General features: G+C 39.5%; 1 long non-coding RNA gene across 2 annotated transcripts in view; it reads left to right on the top strand.

The window, feature by feature from the left end:
• Window positions 1-15,354, top strand: part of LOC147346107 (uncharacterized) — a 321,158-nt gene that overhangs the window by 296,619 nt on the left and 9,185 nt on the right. Inside the window, exon 4 of one of the 2 annotated variants that reach the window (XR_015153452.1) lies at window positions 2,900-3,321. The exons of the other annotated variant lie outside the window; for it this stretch is intronic. This is a non-coding gene — a long non-coding RNA (uncharacterized LOC147346107). Of the gene's footprint in view, window positions 1-2,899; window positions 3,322-15,354 lie in introns of those variants that run through there. 2 annotated transcript variants of the gene reach the window in all.

Below are 15,354 nucleotides of genomic sequence, written 5' to 3'. Positions count from 1 at the left end.
CTTTTGAACTGTGGTGTTGGAGAAGACTCTTGAGAGTCCCTTGGACTGCAAGGAAATCCAACCAGTCCATTCTGAAGGAGATCAGCCCTGGGATTTCTTTGGAAGGAATGATGCTAAAGCTGAAACTCCAGTACTTTGGCCACCTCATGTGAAGAGTTGACTCATTGGAAAAGACTCTGATGCCGGGAGGGATTGGGGGCAGGAGGAGAAGTGGATGACAGAGGATGAGATGGCTGGATGGCATCACTGACTCGATGGCCGTGAGTCTGCATGAACTCCGGGAGTTGGTGATGGACAGGGAGGCCTGGCATGCTGCAGTTCATGGGGTCGCAAAGAGTCGGACATGACTGAGTGACTGAACTGAACTGAACTGGACTGTAGCCCACCAGGCTCCTCCATCTATGGGATTTCCCAGACAAGAATACTGGAGTGGGTTGCCATTTCCTTCTCCAGGTGATCTTCCTGATCCAGGGATCGAACTTGGGTCTCCCACATTGCAGTCAGACTCTTTACCATCTGAGCTACCAGGGAACATAAGTAGTTAAGTGCTTTAACAAAGGCTATCTTTTCTGCTAAACAAGAAATGAAACAGTCTTTTAAATACTAGTTTAACCCACATACTGTTTGACCTCCAGCTTCTGAGAAGGATATTTATTGTGACAGAGGCACTGTATATATCAGAAAAGCGAATTCTGCAGTACCTCAAAGTATTTACCTCTTTAAGGTGTTACAATAATATGATCTGAGTACCATTCTGCACCAGACCCTTATGGTTTTTTAATTCATAATGAAATCTGTGCCAAACATAATCAGAGGTGGCAACCAGTTAAATGGGTAATAATGTACCTTCTTAAGGTTTTTTTTTTAAACAGTATTTAGAAATAATTCACCTACCCCATACAACTTATCCATTTAAAGCATACAATTCAGTGGACTTTAGTATATTCATGGACATGTACAGTCATCACTGCAGTCATTTTTAGACCATTTTATCACCTCTAAAATAAACTCTGTACCTTTAGCTGTTTTTGTTCAGTCACGTTTGACTCTTTGTGACCCCAGGGACTGCAGCACACCAGGCTTCCCTGTCCATCACCAACTCCTGGACTTTGCTCAAACTCATGTCCATTGAGTTAGTGATGCTATCTAACCATCTCATCTTCTGCCGCCCTCTTCTCCTTTTGCCTTCAATCTTTCCCAGCATCTGGGTCTTTTCCAATGAGTTGCCTCTTCCCATCAGGGGGCCAAAGTATTGGAGCTTCAGCTTCAGCATCAGTCTTTTCAGTGAGTATTCAGGACTGATTTCCTTTAGGATTGACTGGTTTGATCTCCTTGCTGTCCAAGGAACTGTTGAAAGTCTTCTCTAGCACCACAGTTTGAAAGGTTTAATTCTTTGGCACTCAGATTTTTTTATGGTCCAACTCTCACATCTGCACATGACTACTGGAAAAAACCATAGCTTTTACTACACAGACCTTTGTTGGCAAAATGTTGTAACTTTAGCTAGCACCCACCTAAATCCCCATCCTCTCTAGCACTGAGCAGACACTAATCTTCATCCTGTTTGTATAGATTTCCCTAGTCAAGATATTTTGTATAAATGGAATCATATAATAAGCAGCTTTTGTGACTTTTTTTTTTCCATTAACCTATGGTTTTCAAGATTCTTCCATAATTGTAGCATATGTCAGAACCTCATTTTTTATGGTGGAATACTCTTTGATTATATGGATATACCACATTTTGTTTATCCATTGATCAGTTGATATATCTTTGAGTTGTTTCCAATTTTTGGCTGTCATGAATAATGCTGCTGTGAACACTGATGTTCAAGTTTTTGTGTTGACATATGTTTTCATTTATCTTGTGTGTACACCTAGGAGTGGAATTTCTGGTTCATAAGGTATTATGTTTCATCTTTTGAGCTACTACCAAAGTTTATTGAGCAACTATCAGAGAAGTTATATCATTTTACCTCCCCTCCAGCAGTGCATGAGGGTTCCAGTTTTTCTATTTTCTTGACAACACTTGCTGTTATCCATCATTTAATCTTAGCCATTCTAATGTGGTATGAAGCAGCACCTCATCCTTGTTTGATTTGTATTTCCCTGGTGGCTAACAGTGTTTAAAATCTCTTCCTGTGCTTACTAGCTATTCAAATCTATTCTTTTGAGAAATTTCTGTTCAGCTCCTTTGTCAGTTTTTAAATTGGGTTATGTTTCTTTTTATTCCCATAAGAATTCTTTAATTCCATCTGATTACATATTCCATGAATAGATATCATCTTGTTCTCTTCACTAAATGTGTTGAGCTGTTTCTTTTTTCCAATGGCTAAAAGACTTTTTATAACCTTGGTTTCTGTGTGGTAAGCTTCTGCTTTTCTGGAGAGAGTATCAGAGATTTTTATTGCCTTCCTTAAGGCTTCATGACATGACTAAATGAACCAAACACAATTCTTTTCTGCACTAGTAGTTAGAGTTTTCCAACCAGAATAGCTTTTATTGATCCCTAGGGTACCAGCTAAGGGAGAATGACAATGAGTTGGAGAGCTAGGTAAGCTTCTAAAGTGATTACAAAATTTTAGTATTTTCCTTTCACATGCTTCTAATTCCAGTCAGTTTTGCACGATGACTTTCAAATTTTGCTTTGTATATTGTAGGCCCAGACAAAAAGCAATTTATTCCCAAACTTTACAGAATTAATTTAATTATGTTAAGCATTCATTCTGCTGTGATTTGTGTGCATTTGGCATTGTAATAAGAATTCTTCTTTGTAATATAGATATTTTTCATGAAACTTTTATGTGCCAAATAAATTACATCAATATGTACGGGAAACAACAGTTCATTTGTATCATTCCCTGGTGACCCCGTGGTAAAGAACCTATCTGTTAATGCAGGAGACTCGGGTTTGATCCCTGAATGAGGAAGATCTGCTGGAGGAGGAACTGGAAACCCGCCTGGGAAATCCCATGGACAGAGGAGCCTGATGGGCTATACAGTCCATGGAGTCGCAAAGAGCTGGACGTGACTGAGCATGCGCAGGCACGCCATGCAAGACAGAAAGCTCAGAGTGACCGTGGTTCCTAAGTCTGTCTTAGGTCAGGCAGACATTTCAGATCAATGGGTAGAAAAGGAAGAGGAGAACCCACCCCAACAAAGCTCTAACAACATCAAGCCATGAGCAGAACACACCTCTCTTGTCCTGGGTGCTGACATCACAGTTTCTCAACCTGGGGGAGGGTGAGAGTACCTTGTTTGAAGTGTTAGAGAAAATAACTGAAAAATCCGTTCCCTTGTGTCAACATTATTCCCTTTTCTGAGATGACTGACACCTTTCTGTGTTTTTGAAATAAATTATAAGAACAGGCTAAATAAACAAAACAAAACCAGAAAATCACAACAAGTAGAAAAGAGAAGGTTGTAAGTTATTTTTCTCAAATAATTTCTAGAGAGGCCTGGACCCTGTCAGGTAGGGTAGGGCATGTGGTCTCTGTCTCCGGGAGGCAGTGCACCCAGCTATCATGTGTGGTTCTGTTACAAAAAGCGAAGGGGAAGTGGATGCTGGAGGAAGCAACTATACCCTTTGCCTTACAAGGTGATCTTGAAATCCACAAGAACATGTGGCCTCTTATAATTGTACTCCTGTACCCTCTTTGAGATTGATTTGGAAGGGTGAATTGAGTAGGCATTATAGATGTACTTACCAAGCATACTGGTGCTTTTTCACTAGCTCTTTTATTTTTCTTATAAATGTATTTATTTTTAATTGGAGGATAATTGCTTCACCATGTTGTTTTGGTCATACATCAAAATGAATCAGCCATAGGTACACATATGTCCCCTCCCTCCCACCTCCCATCCCGCCCCCCTGCCCCCGCTAGTTGTCACAGAGTACCTGTTTGAGCTCCCTGAGTCACACAGCAAATTCCCACGGGCTGTCTATTTTACATGAGGTGGAGTACATGTTTTTACCTTACTCTGTTTGTCCCACCCTCTCGTTCCCCCGCTGTGTCCGCAAGTCTGTTCTCATGTCCGGGTCTCTGTCGCTGTCCTGCACTTAGACTTTGCCAACTTAACCACTTTTGTCACCTTTCCTTTATAATCATCTCAAGCTATTCTACCTAAACCTACAGACTTAGCTTTGAAATCCTCACAGTGGAAAGGGTTTCATGATCTAGGACCAAGCTCTTGGGATCAGCTTCAAATCAAATCACTTCCAGCAACTGAGTTTTCCTGTCTTGTGCAGTTCTCATTCTATACCCAGATTTAGTCAGTGAATTCATCTGTGTGTCTGTGTGTCTTTATGTTTCTCAATACAACTTAGAGTCTGTGTTATAGAAAATGGTGGAGAGGAGTGGTCTTGCCTTGTTTTGACCGTAGGGTTTAATGTTGTTTTTGATGATTCTGAAATTAATCCAAAAAAATTTTTTTGCCAGCTTTGATTTTTAAAATTATAATGGCACCCTACTCCAGTACTCTTGCCTGGAAAATCCCATGGACGGAGGAGCCTGGTAGGCTGCAGTCCATGGGGTCTCTAAGAGTTGGATACGACTGAGCATCTTCACTTTCACTTTTTACTTTCATGCATTGGAGAAGGAAATGGCAACCCACTCCAGTGTTCTTGCCTGAGAATCCCAGGGACGGGGGAGCCTGGTGGGCTGCCGTCTATGGCGTCGCACAGAGTTGGACACGACTGAAGCGACTTAGCAGCAGCAGCAGCAGAAGCCTGAATTATACAATATTTGCCTTCTTCCTTTCTCTTCAGCTACTCAGGGTAAAATTTCCCTCTTTAAATATTGATGTAAAATTATTACTCTTGCGTTCAATAAAGAAGGCTTACACATGCAAATCTAAGAACTGGGCTGTGTGGTGAGCAGCAGTGTTTTGAAGAGGACCATAATTTCCTTTTACATTTTTAAACCTGCAAAAAAGGTGGAGGTAGAGAACAATATCCATTTCTATTTGTGAAAAGAAATGCCTCATTTGTTCATTACTGATGTCTTTGATTAATCTTGAAATGCGTTGATGGCACAATGATGAGGTTGAATACCTTTTGCTTATTGCAGTAATTTGTAATCATTTACAAGGTTGCTGAGCAATAATTTTATTATTGTTGTGAGTGGATGAGTCAATTAGGAAACAGCGATTGCCAACTGTTTATCCCTTATAGTACCATGTAAAGAGAATTATGAAAGCAATGACAGTTTTCCTTCAAATGTTGGTCTTTAATTGGCAATAGCAGAGAATACTAACAGCTAGTGGAGGACTGCTTAAAGCTACATTTTTCCCCCTGGATGGTCATAAAGGGACTGCTGTCTTCCTATAGCTGAAGTAGCATTCACTTTGTATTCGCTATGATTTTAAACATTTTTGTTTCCTCTTTGTGTTTTGCTTACTCCTTTTCCTGCATCACCTTTGGAAAAAAAACTATCAAACCGTCATATATTTAATTTTGCTAACTATTTGTCAGCAAATCATACATATTGATCACCTTTTGGGTTTGATGTTAAGACACTATTTCTCCCTTCATTTAAAAAGTAGATGAACAGTTTTAGTTTAGAAACATAAAGAACTGGAAAAAGATCAACACAACCACCCCTACAGTAAGAAAAAAGCTGGATAAAGTGTAAATCAATGACTTTTCTTAAATCCACCGGAGAACTGAGGTTAACAGAGCCAAAGCCCAAATAATATATATGATGCCATTTACATGACATACTGGAAAAAGCACAGCCACAGAGATGGAAGACAGATCAGTGGTTGCCAGGGAGGTTTAGAGATGGGGTTGACTATGAAGGGACTGCAGGAGAGAAGTTTTAGGATGATAGAAGAAGGGTGAGCAACTACTAGACTTAGTTTATGCATGTTCTGAATTTCTTAGTTTATGAATGTTCTGAATTTACAACTACACAGCCTGCATGCCAGTTCCTTTTATGTCCAGGCAAACCAAGGTTGTCGGTGATCCTAGATGAAGTACCCTATATGATACTAGCTTGACAGATACGTGACTCTACCCCTGTCACAGCCCACAGAATTGGACATTGCAAAAGGTGAATTTTACTGTATGAAAAAAGAGTTTTAAGCTCAACTAATATGTCATGGATCCCAGGACATAATGCAGGCTATGACAAATGAATCTTACTATGTTAGAAATTAAGAGAAGTTGACAAGGAGTGAAGATAAAGAGCAGATATGTGGAGTTTTTAGGTTCACATAATGGGAATCTGCAAATATTCAAAGCACTATTATGATAAAAAATGCATTAAACCAGGAGCATGATGTAACTGATACCCTTAGGTTTGGGTAGAGCACAGTCTGAACAACTGTGTAATTAGACTTAATCTTTAAATATCCTGAGGTCTTATTTTCCTTATTTGCAAAATAGGAACGTTACAATGATGATGCCTTTTGCATTTATTTATTGAGCTATGGACTCTGGAATGATCATATCTGCATTCCAATACTACTTCCAGAATTTTCTACTTCTGACTTTGGTTAAGGCATTCAACCTAACTTTGCTTTAGTTTTCCTTTCTTAAACATTATAATGGAACCTACCTTCATTGCTGGGATAAAGGGAAAATGAGATCATATATATAAAATAGCACAATGTCTGGCACATGGAAAAAATGGACACCATATATTCTCTGTTCCAAGATGGCTAGCTTTCTCATTTGACATTTCTAGTTTTTGGACTTACGTAATACAAAAGAATATAAAAACTAAAATGCCAAAATAGACTGTTTTTTCCTGTTTTGAAAAAAAAATCGAAGTTGCAATTCTTGTAAATTTAACTTTGTCACCTACATACAAGAATGGAGTTGACAAGAACACAGAAGGGTGTTACAGGCAAGAAATGGTTACATAATGAAAAAAGCAGGTACCGAGTACCTGAGCAGTTTGTATTTGTTTGACCTTGGTCGGGCCCTTTTTACCACAGAGCTTAGACACGTCTCCTGTATTTAACATATGGCAGAATTAAGGCTTGGAGTACTTTTTCTAATCTACTGCTACAGACCTATAGGAATCTACCACAGTTGTGCAATTAGTGACCTGTTAAAACAGTAAGCAGGGACTTCCAGTTTCCAGTTCCACATGTAAGGAGCTTGGAGATTGTTACTCCATCCTAACAATAAATAAAAGGCTACATATTCTGAAAAATCAGCAACAATTTTTAGATCCATAAGAGGGGGGAGAATGCAGTGATAAATCACTGCGCCCAAGATTAGAGAGACAGACAGGTGAATACAGGTCATCCAGACTTATCAGAGCAGACTCTCAAGCAGAGACCTTCACAGGAACCAGTGTCAGGGTCGGAAAACCTGAGATGTATTGATGAGTTGCTAGAGGCTCGATTGAGACGATGCTCAGAGTTAAAAACTCCAGGGGAATTCAGCCATAGGAAGGACCCCATGAGGTTGTGAGGTTTACCTCCAGGAATTCTACCAGGTTCCCACAGTAAACACTGGGGAAAATCCCCTTGTGCTTCCGGCAGAGAAGAGGAAAAAGGAAACATTCTGAAATGTTCCAGAGTGCTCTGTTCACAAGGTCTACTATCAGGAGAAGGTACTGAACCAGAGCCTAACAGGATAGGGTGTTGTCAGAGTCTGTCTGACCTGGTGAAGGGAAATATCCAACTCAGGCTCACTCTGACCATCCTGTTCCACCTGAGGGGGGAGAATGAAAACCTGAGAAGTACTTGTGAAGTTCACAGTCCAGAGGCAGAGGCTCATTAAAGGACTGAGGCATAATCTTAGGACTATAGCGTGCTTTCCCAATTCCACACATCACCAGCACACTACTAAAGGTTTATTTACAGCTGTTCCTTTTACCTGATAGAGCATGTACCTATCACATATGTATATTTGTGTGTGTGTGTGTATATATATATATATATATATGTATGCTTATATATGTATATGTGTATACTTATGTATGCTTATAAAGTGAAACATCCAACAAAGGCAGATTACACATTCTTCTCAAAGCAGTCAGCAGGAAAGGCTGGTCCTGTTGCCTTATTGCCAGTCATTATATCTACATTGCACTAAGTGGGGGCCATGCACAACACTAGTTGTTATTTTAACAAGCCCTATCATTCAAGAGTTCCCAATTCAGCCAGAGAGAATGCAAGTGAATACATACTTAAGTAATAATAAAACAATCCAAAGAGCCCCTTGGAGCAAAATGAGAAGAGGACACACTTAAGATATTATGCACATATATGTTTATTCTCACAACATTTTGTGATTGAGTTTGTGAACTCAGAAGCACCTGCATACTGAACTTACCCCAATAAAATTATATATTTCAAACTGAAATATAGGATAAAAAATCTTGTCTTTCATCATAAAAATTGAAAAAAAACCCTACATAAGCATGAAGTCACACCATGAAGAATTAATATGTAAATGCATACAAAACTATGACAAACCTAGACAGCACAAAAAGCAGAAACATTATTTTGCCAATGAAGGTCCATCTAGTCAAAGCTACAAAGCTATGGTTTTTCCAGTAGTCATGTATGGGTGTGAGAGTTGGACTATAAAGAAAGTGCTGAAGTGCCGAAGAATTGATGCTTTTGAACTGTGGTATTGGAGAACACTCTTGAGAGTCCCTTGGACTGCAAAGAAATCCAACCAGTCCATCCTCAGTTCAGTTCAGTTCAATCGCTCAGTCATGTCCGACTCTTTGCCACCACATGAATCACAGCACGCCAGGCCTCCTGTCCATCACCAGCTCCCAGAGTTCACTCAAACTCACGTCCATCGAGTTGGTGATGCCATCCAGCCATCTCATCCTCTGTCGTCCCCTTCTCCTCCTGCCCCCAATCCCATCCAGCATCAGTCTTTTCCAATGAGTCAACTCTTTGTATGAGGTGGCCAAAGTACTGGAGTTTCAGCTTTAGCATCAGTCCTTCCAAAGAACACCCAGGACTGATCTCCTTTAGAATGGACTGGTTGGATCTCCTTGCAGTCAAAGGGACTCTAAAGAGTCTTCTCCAACACCACAGTTCAAAAGCATCAATTCTTCGGCACTCAGCTTTCTTCACAGTCCAACTCTCACATCCATACATGACCACTGGAAAAACCATAGCCTTGACTAGATAGACCTTTGGTGGCAAAATAATGTTTCTGCTTTTCATATGCTATCTAGGTTGGTCATAACTTTCCTTCCAAGGAGTAAGCGTCTTTTAATTTCATGGTTGCAGTCACCACCTGCAGTGATTTTGGAGCCCCAAAAAATAAAGTCTGACACTGTTTCCACTGTTTCCCCATCTATTTCCCGTGAAGTGATGGGACCAGATGCCATGATCCTAGTTTTCTGAATGTTGAGCTTTAAGCCAACTTTTTCACTCTCCTCTTTCACTTTCATTAAGAGGCTTTTAAGTTCCTCTTCACTTTCTGCCATAAGGGTGGTGTCATCTGCATATCTGAGGTTATTGATATTTCTCCCAGCAATCTTGATGCCAGCTTGTGCTTCTTCCAGCCCAGCGTTTCTCATGATGTACTCTGCATATAAGTTAAATAAGCAGGGTGACAATATACAGCCTTGACATACTCCTTTTCCTATTTGGAATCAATCTGTTGTTCCATGTCCAGTTCTAACTGTTGCTTCCTGACCTGCATATAGGTTTCTCAAGAGGCAGGTCAGGTGGTCTGGTATTCCCATCTCTTTCAGAATTTCCCATAGTTTATTGTGATCCACACAGTCAAAGGCTTTGGCATAGTCAGTAAAGCAGAAATAGATGTTTTCCTGGAATTCTCTTGCTTTTTTGATGATCCAGCGTATGTTGGCAATTTGATCTCTGGTTCCTCTGCCTTTTCTAAAACCAGCTTGAACATCTGGAAGTTCATGGTTCATGTATTGCTGAAGCCTGGCTTGGAGACTTTTGAGCATTACTTTACTAATGTGTGCTGCTAATGTGAGATGAGTGCAATTGTGCGGTAGTTTGAGCATTCTTTGGCATTGCCTTTCTTTGGGATTGGAATGAAAACTGACCTTTTCCAGTCCTGTGGCCACTGCTGAGTTTTCCAAATTTGTTGGCATATTGAGTGCAGCACTTTCACAGCATTATCTTTCAGGATTTGAAACAGCTCAACTGGAATTCCATCACCTCCACTAGCTTTGTTTGTAGTGATGCTTTCTAAGGCCCACTTGACTTCACATTCCAGGATGTCTGGCTCTAGGTGAGTGATCACACCATCGTGATTATCTGGGTCATGAAGATCTTTTTTGTACAGTTCTTCTGTGTATTCCTGCCACCTCTTCTTAATACCTTCTGCTTCTGTTAGGTCCATACCATTTCTGTCCTTTATCGAGCCCATCTTTGCATGAAATGTTCCCTTGGTATCTCTACTTTTCTTGAAGAGATCTCTAATCTTTCCCATTCTATTGTTTTCCTGTATTTCTTTGCATTGATCACTGTGGAAGACTTTCTTATCTCTTCTTGCTATTCTTGGGAACTCTGCATTCAGATGCTTATATCTTTCCTTTTCTCCTTTGCTTTTGGTTTCTCTTCTTTTCACAGCTATTTGTAAGGCCTCCCCAGACAGCCATTTTGCTTTTTTGCATTTCTTTTCCATGGGGATGGTCTTGATCCCTGTCTCCTGTACAATGTCATGAACCTCTGTCCATAGTTCATCAGGCACTCTATCTATCAGATCTAGTCCCTTAAATCTATTTCTCATTTCCACTGTATAATCATAAGGGATTTGATTTAGGTCATACCTAAATGGTCTAGTTGTTTTCCCTACTTTCTTCAATTTCAGTTTGAATTTGGCATAAGGAATTCGTTCATGATCTGAGCCACAGTCAGCTTCTGGTCTTGTTTTTGCTGACTGTATAGAGCTTCTCCATCTTTGGCTGCAAAGAATATAATCAATCTGATTTTGGTGTTGACCATCTGGTGATGTCCATATGTAGAGTCTTCTCTTGTGTTGTTGGAAGAGGGTGTTTGCTATGACCAGTGTGTTCTCTTGGCAAAACTCTATTAGCCTTTGCCCTGCTTCATTCCGTATTCCAACGCCAAATTTGCCTGTTACTCCAGGTGTTTCTTGACTTCCTACTTTTGCATTCCAGTCCCCTATAATGAAAAGGACATCTTTTTTGGGTGTTATTTCTAAAAGGTCTTGTAGGTCTTCATAGAACCATTCAACTTCAGCTTCTTCAGCATTACTGGTTGGGGCATAGCCTTGGATTACTGTGATATTGAATGGTTTGCCTTGGACATGAACAGAGATCATTCTGTCTTTTTTGAGATTGCATCCAAGTACTGCATTTTGGACTCTTTTGTTGACCATGATGGCTACTCCATTTCTTCTAAGGGATTCCTGCCCACAGTAGTAGATATAATGGTCATCTGAGTTAAATTCACCCATTCCAGTCCATTTTAGTTCTCTGATTCCTAGAATGTCGACGTTCACTCTTGCCATCTCCTGTTTGACCACTTCTAATTTGCCTTGATTCATGGATCTAACATTCCAGGTTCCTATGCAGTAGTGCTCTTTACAGCATCAGACCTTGCTTCTATCACCAGTCACATCCACAGCTGGGTATTGTTTTTGCTTAGGCTCCATCCCTTCATTCTTTCTGGAGTTACTTCTCCACTGATCTCTAGTAGCATATTGGGCACCTACCGACCTGGGGTGTTCTTCTTTCAGTATCCTATCATTTTGCCTTTTCATACTGTTCATGGGGTTCTCAAGGCAAGAATACTGAAGTGGTTTCCCATTCCTTTCTCCAGTGGACCACATTCAGTCCATCCTAAAGTAAATGAATCCTGAATATTCATTGGTAGGACTGATGTTGAAGCTGAAACTCCAATACTTTGGCCATCTGATGCTAAGAACTAACTCATTTGAAAAGACCCTGATGCTGGGAAAGATTGAAGGCAGGAGAAGGGGACAACAGAAGATGAGATGGTTGGATGGCATCACCAACTCAATGGATATGAGTTTGAGTAAGCTCCGGAGCCTGGTGTGCTGCAGTCCATGGAGTTGCAAGGAGTCGGACATGACTGAGTGACTGAACTGAACTGATACAGTGTACCTATATGTTTTCACATGTTCACAATATAATTATACTATATTTTAATATAGTATATATTTTACATATATATTTTATGGGTCTATATCAATATATTTGATATTTTGCTATATATGTATATATTTTTCACATACCTATAAATTTAGTTACTGCATATTTATATATATATATAGGGTACAAAATATTAATATTTTATATTATCAGAGCATACAATTATATAAATATGATACAATATACATGTGGAAAAAATATAGAAAATGAACCAGAAAAATCTCTTGATATAAAGTTGCCAAAGCACAATCAGGGAATATTAGAATTATAAAGAGACCTTAGTAGCCTCTAGTTCAAGTCTGTTTCAGAAATAGAAGTCCCATTTGCTGTATGCCTGTTAGTTGATGACCCAATTATGCTTGAATATCTTCTTTATGAGAAGCTCATTCCTTTATCAGGCTGCCTGTCCTAACACTGGCTAGCTCTAATCTCTTGGAAAATTTATTCAAATTTTCTATCTTTGCAATGGCTCCAGGGTAACTTAGGTTGGCCTTTTGGAGCAGCAGAAAATATGCCTATTCCATGATAAAATCTTACATATGTATCACTCTTTAATACCTTTCAAGCTGTTTCATATATATTACCTATTTCATTCTTACAACTCCTGAAAGACCTGCAGAAATATAATTTTCTCAGTTTTATGAATAAACAGCAGAGGCCTCTGTGATTAGCCTTCACAAGGGGAAAAAATGAATCCCAGTGAAGTGGAGAAATTGTATTTGTTTATGTTTATTTTACAAAATGTTATATAGCTCTCAGAGTCTTTGGCAACTCTGTAAGGACAGAGTTCAGATTAAGCAACTCCCAGAATCCCCTATGACTCAGATGGCAAAGTATCTGCCTGCAATGCAGGAGACCCCTGATCCCTGGGTTGGGACAATCCCTTGGAGGAGGGTATGGCAACCCACCAGTGTTCTTACCTGGAGAATCCCCATTGACAGAGGAGCCTGGTGGGCTACAGTTCATGGGATCCCAAAGAGTCAGACTAACGCTTTCATTTTTCAAAACCACAACTCAGAGCTGTCTGATCCCAGATAGTTTGGCCTCCCTACTGGCACCCCCCAAATCAATGCCTCCCCCTCAGACAGCTCCATTCTGACCTGACATACATGAATGCATCCCAGGAGTGGAATATAAGTCACATGTCTGCAGTTTAGTGTCAAGGAAAGCTAGGAAATATGGTTTTTGTTGAATTTTATATGAAGAAGGCAAGATACACAATGTAAGAATATAGCAAAATGTAGAGAGCATGATTCAATTATTTTGAGCTGTCAGAACACTGTGATGTCCTAATTTCATTTTTCCGATCCTGAGTTCCCCCTCCCAAATTACCATCTAAGCTTTTCTCTTTTGTTTCTATATCTATTTAAACCTGCATATGGGGTAAAACTTTCAGTCACTGTTCCTTCCCATAATCTTGAGATAGAGGTGTGAATGAGATCCAGGTTGAGACAATCAGAACCATTTTCTCTTTTTATTTATTTATTTGGCTGCACAGGATCTTAGTTGCAGCACATGGGATCTAGTTCCTTGACTGGGGATCAAACCTGAGCTCCCTGCCTTGAGAGCATGGAGTCTTAGCCATTGGACCACCCAAAATCACTTTCTGGAATTTATATGTGAACAGCCTGTCCTATGCTTGGAGCTGGATGCAGAATGAAGCTCCCCATGACAAGCAGAGCCGAGAGTTCCTGGTAACAGGAGAGCCTTGATGGCATCCTCTGAGCGCTGGATCCTGCTGTATATAAAGCCCAGACAGCCTTAGGCTTCTCTGTTTTATGCTCTGATAAATCCCATTTTTGTTTAATCTAGTTCGTGTTCCACTTGTGTCACTCACAACAGAAGGGACACTGAAAGGACCATAAAAATATTCTATCGTCAGTCTGACTTTTAGGCATTTTTGTGATTTTTTTTCCCTCTTTTATCTTCAAAAGTATGTATACGAAACACAAAGAGGTTTTGCCAGAGGCTCTTCCATTCTCTGTTATATAGAGAGGAATTAATCACACATGGCATAATGGATGAGGTTAATAATAGCATGGTCAAGGTATAGGAGAAATATCAAGGTAAAATGATTAAATGCAGAAAATCCACAAAACCCATCCCATGCCTTCCACCCACCTCATCACCACCTTCCTCCCACTCAGTGCCTTTGGCTTCATACTGTTTTTGTGTCAAACCCTTGATCAGTGCCCGAATCAAATCAACTTCAGTCTCCCTATTGACAGTATTCTAGGATCATGAACAAATTTCTTGCTCTTCTCTTTATTTTTAGAATTTTTAAACTGTACAGTACTTTTTTAGGTAGAGTTTTTATGTTGCCTTTTATGTAGTACTAGCCATCAAGGTTAACCTACAAGTTTATGTTCATTTCGTAAGTTGGGGATATATTTTTATGATCTTCACTTGATTTCCCTTTTGGATAGTTTTTTCTCTTCCATTGGTATTGGATTTGTAGATGTCACTGGCTGGTTCATTTACCTTGGAATACTCAGAGGAAGCAAGGTGGGTAGAATTTAACCTTTGACGTAATGATTAGAAAACAGATACTTGGTTTGGAAAACATCTTGATGGCATCAGCCATTGGTTAATTGGTTAATTGGCTCAAAGTCATACCTTTTTGACCTTTAGAAAATGGCAGTGTTTCCTTCTGAGTCATCAGCCCGATTACTCTTTTGCTTTAAAAAAAACAGAGGTTTCTGTGTTTTACTCAACTTAGAGGAATTACACATGCAGAATTTAACACTCTCTGCTCTGGCCTGCAGTTCTTGCCAATGGCTAGAATCTTCTAACATTTAGTAGAAGTTGCATTAAAAGACCAGCTCATGAGGTAATGACACTGATCTATTCAAAGATAATAGTTTAATTTGCTGTCCACAATTTATGAAATGCAATGGGATCACCACTATATCTTAGTGATAGTTTATTTCTCAAATAACCAGCACAGTTTCTGGCACAAAACACGAGCCAAATAAACAAACATCTATAAATAAAAGTTTATAGCTGTATAAATAAGTGAATGGACAAATATACAATTGAAGATGAGTATACTGAGTAATTTTCTACAAACTATGCAATGTGCTCTTAGGCTTAAATTGTTATGTTGGATATTTTTTTAGGTGAATCAGAATAAAAAGTATTTCTAGAAACAATAGATCTTTTCTATTTTATGTATATTTCTCTTTTACAATAGATGCTTTCAAATATATTAAATATACTTAGCCTTATTGCTAAAGTACCATTTTGCTATGTTT

This window comes from Bos grunniens, chromosome 24 (genome assembly GCF_055505025.1).
Source record: "Bos grunniens cultivar Pamir isolate PY7600 chromosome 24, Bosgru_T2T1.0, whole genome shotgun sequence".
In the NCBI taxonomy this organism is placed as follows: domain Eukaryota; kingdom Metazoa; phylum Chordata; class Mammalia; order Artiodactyla; family Bovidae; genus Bos; species Bos grunniens.
The sequence above is the reverse complement of the archived record's forward strand: the minus strand, read 5'-3'. Positions and strand labels throughout refer to the sequence as shown.